Raw genomic sequence first — 3,984 nt, 5'->3', positions numbered from 1 at the left:
ATTTTTTGCTTGGAGATGCTCTTGAGCTTGAAACACACACAACAAGACGGGTGTTAACTAGCGAAATGGTCGGCAGAGTGCCGACACAGCGAGTTTTGACAATCACTTGCACATCTAAAACAACGTCGGAAAGTAACTCGTTCGGCTGTTGAGTCACATAAAGTATGTGTGTTAATTTTGACGCCACTAGCTCTGCATGTTGTCATGCATTTTCTTTACCTCTCAGAAATGATTATGACATAAAAGTGAAGTACGTGACGAGTGTGACGTTAGGAAAACATTAGGGAGCATGGAGAGATTCTGTATGGGACCACCCAACCCAAACGAGTACTGTGTGACGTGCTACCCGGCGGGTATTCACCGAGGTAGCCGGCTAGCTTAGTCGGTAGAGCGTCAGACTCTTAATCCCAGGGTCGTGGGTTCGAGCCACACGCTGGCTGGAATAGGATTTTGTTCCGCTGCAGATGTAAATTACCGTTTTTCTGATTAACGAGATTTAATGGAAATATCAACTTTAAACTTTGCCTACGTCTCTGTCAGTCGCAAGGAAACTGTATTTGAAGGTGAAGGTGATTTTGTAGACATGTGTGAAAGACACGTTCTGAAATGCAAGTGTTGTTGTTTGGAGAGCACATCGGTTACGTGTCAGATGTGTAGCCAAGCAGTAATTTGTCGCCATAGCTGCAAATATTAGCCGGTAATATGAAGTGTTGTCAGATGAAGTCTGATGATGCAGACGACCGTAAGGACGAAGTACCCAAGAGTACCGCTAGGCCGCGCCTCTTTAGCTCAGTGGTAGAGCACTGGTCTGATAAACCAGTGGTCGTAAGTTCCATTTTCACAGGAGATAGATGAATTTTGGAAATCAGTTGCGCGTCGTGGCCGTATAGCAAACAGTATCTGTGATGACGAACAATTAGCGACAGGCGTTTTTTTAAGAATTACTCTCAGATGTGATTAAGGCGAATGGCGCCGATAAAGCATTTGCCAAAGCGGTACAGCATACGGTGGGACAAGGCAGTCTGAATTACATTTTATAGATGTATTTCTCACATATCTCAGAGCCTCTCGCGGTCGTCGTCGCCGCCGCCGATCACAATTTTCATCACGTCTCCGATGAAATCCTCGATTTCGAAAGAGGTTGGTCGAGCAAATGAATTATCGAAAGTTAACTTCAAAGTATCTATCCTCATAGCTTGTGTCATCACTGATTCATCAACATCATTCCTCACACGCAAGAATAACCGCTGCTAGCGAGCGACTTACCCCGCAGAAGTAAACAAGCCAGACACAGCGCTGACCAAAGACAACCGCACGCCACGACCGCTGCAGGCAGACTATCGCTCCATTAGGCCACACGGTCACTGACGACCAACATTTACATGTATACGACTCATCTCGAAACGCTCACACCCCTGAGGATTTGTGTTTTCGTTCTACACAACCGAGGTAGCCGGCTAGCTCAGTCGGTACAGCGTCAGACTCCTAATCCCAGGGTCGTGGTTTCGAGCCACATGCTGGTCGTTACGGAATTTTGTTCCGCTGCAGATGTAAATTACCGTTTTTCTGATTAACGAGAATTAATGGATAGCAACTTTAAACTTTGCCTACGTCCCTGGCAGTCGCAAGGAAACTGTATTTGAAGGTGAAGGTGATATTGTAGACATGTGTGTAAGACACGTTCTGAAATGCAAGTGTTGTTATTGGGAGAGCACATCGGTTACGTGTCAGATGTGTAGCCAAGCAGTAATGGGTCGCCATAGCTGCAAATATTAGCCGGTAATATGAAGTGTTGTCAGATGAAGTCTGATGATGCAGACGACGGTAAGGACGAAGAACCCAAGAGTACCGCTAGGTCGCGCCTCTGTAGCTCAGTGGTAGAGCACTGGTCTGATAAACCAGTGGTCGTAAGTTCCATTTTCACAGGAGATAGATGAAATTTGGAAATCAGTTGCGCGTCGTGGCCGTATAGCAAACAGTATCTGTGGTGACGAACAATTAGCGACAGGCGTTTTTTTAAGAATTACTCTCAGAAGTGATTAAGGCGAAAGGCGCAGATAAAGCATCTGCCAAAGCGGTACAGTATAAGGTGGGACAAGGCAGTCTGAATTACATTTTATAGATGTATTTCTCACATATCTCAGAGAGTCTCGCGGTCGTCGTCGTCGTCGTCGTCGTCGTCGTCGTCGTCGTCGCCGCCGCCGCTTCTGCAGAAGTAGCAAATGGCAATCGTAGCAAATGCGGCGAGGGACGCCCTGCCTTCGATTCCGAATGCACAAAGTGTGTGGTCTTGTTTCTCAGTCTATATTTGGTCGATCACGTCAGAGGTTGAATGTAACGAATGGGTGGGAAAGAGCAAGGGGCAGCGGCTGTGTAGAACGAAAACACAAATCCTCAGGGGTGTGAGCGTTTCGAGATGAGTCGTATACATGTAAATGTTGGTCGTCAGTGACCGTGTGGCCTAATGGATGAGGCGTCGGACTTCGGATCTGAAGATTACAGGTTCGAATGCTGTCACGCTTGTGTTTTTCCAGTTCTGAAAAAGAAACATACCGTTTTAATGTAGCAATTGAGCAGTACGAAACCGTCTGAATGTTGCTGTTGACCATTTTTTGCTTGGAGATGCTCTTGAGCTTGAAACACACACAACAAGACCGGTGTTAACTAGCGAAATGGTCGGCAGAGTGCCGACACAGCGAGGTTTGACTATCACTTGCACATTTAAAACAACGTCGGAAAGTAACTCGTTCGGCTTTTGAGTCACATAAAGTATGTGTGTTAATTTTGACGCCACTAGCTCTGCTTGTTGTCGTGCAATTTCTTTGCCTCTCAGAAATGATTATGACATAAAAGTGAAGTACGTGACGAGTGTGACGTTAGGAAAACATTAGGCAGCATGGACAGATTCTGTATGGGACCACACAACCCAAACGAGTACTGTGTGACGTGCTACCCGGCAGGTGTTCACCCAGGTAGCCGGCTAGCTCAGTCGGTAGAGCGTCAGACTCTTAATCCCAGGGTCGTGGGTTCGAGCCAGACGCTGGGCGGAAACGGAATTTTGTTCCGCTGAAGTTGTAAATTACCGTTTTTCTGATTAACGAGATTTAATGGACATAGCAACTTTAAACCTTGCCTACGTCTCTGTCAGTCGCAAAGAAACTGTATTTGAAGGTGAAGGTGATTTTGTAGACATGTGTGAAAGACATGTTCTGAAATGCAAGTGTTGTTGTTTGGAGAGCACATCGGTTACGTGTCAGATGTCTAGCCAAGCAGTAATTTGTCGCCATAGCTGCAAATATTAGCCGGTAATATGAAGTGTTGTCAGCTAAAAGTCTGATGATGCAGACGACCGTAAGGACGAAGTACCCAAGAGTACCGCTAGGCCGCGCCTATTTAGCTCAGTGGTAGAGCACTGGTCTAATAAAGCAGGGGTCGTAAGTTCCATCCTCACAGGAGAAAGATGAATTTTGGAAATCAGTTGCGCCTCGTGGCCGTATAGCAAACAGTACCTGTAATGACGAACAATTAGCGACAGGCGTATTTTAAGAATTACTCTCAGATGTGATTAAGGCGAATGGCGCAGATAAAGCATTTGCCAAAGCGGTACAGCATAAGGTGGGACGAGGCAGTCTGAATTACATTTTATAGATGTATTTCTCACATTTCTCAGAGCCTCTCGCGATCTTCGTCTTCGTCGTCGTCGTCGTCGACGTCGTTGTCGTCGTCGTCGTCGTCGTCGTCGTCGTCGCCGCCGCCGCTTCTGCAGAAGTAGCAAATGGCCATCGTAGCAAATGCGGCGAGGGACGCCTTGCCTTCGATTCCGAATGCACAAAGTGTGTGGTCTTGTTTCTCAGTCTATATTTGGTCGGTCTCGTCAGAGGTTGAATGTAACGAATGGGTGGGAAAGAGCAAGGGGCAGCGGCTGTGTAGAACGAAAACACAAATCCTCAGGGGTGTGAGCGTTTCGAGATGAGTCGTATACAT

At 46.7% G+C, this 3,984-nt stretch overlaps 1 non-coding gene across 1 annotated transcript; it reads left to right on the top strand.

Moving 5' to 3' along the window:
* Positions 1-367: 367 nt before the first annotated feature.
* Positions 368-440, top strand: Trnak-cuu (transfer RNA lysine (anticodon CUU)). Its single transcript has one exon. It is a non-coding gene; the product is annotated as a tRNA-Lys (tRNA).
* The last annotated feature ends 3,544 nt before the right edge of the window (positions 441-3,984 follow it).

Source organism: Schistocerca gregaria, unplaced genomic scaffold (assembly GCF_023897955.1).
Source record: "Schistocerca gregaria isolate iqSchGreg1 unplaced genomic scaffold, iqSchGreg1.2 ptg000470l, whole genome shotgun sequence".
Lineage (NCBI taxonomy): Eukaryota > Metazoa > Arthropoda > Insecta > Orthoptera > Acrididae > Schistocerca > Schistocerca gregaria.
This window is presented reverse-complemented; position numbering and strand designations above follow the sequence as displayed.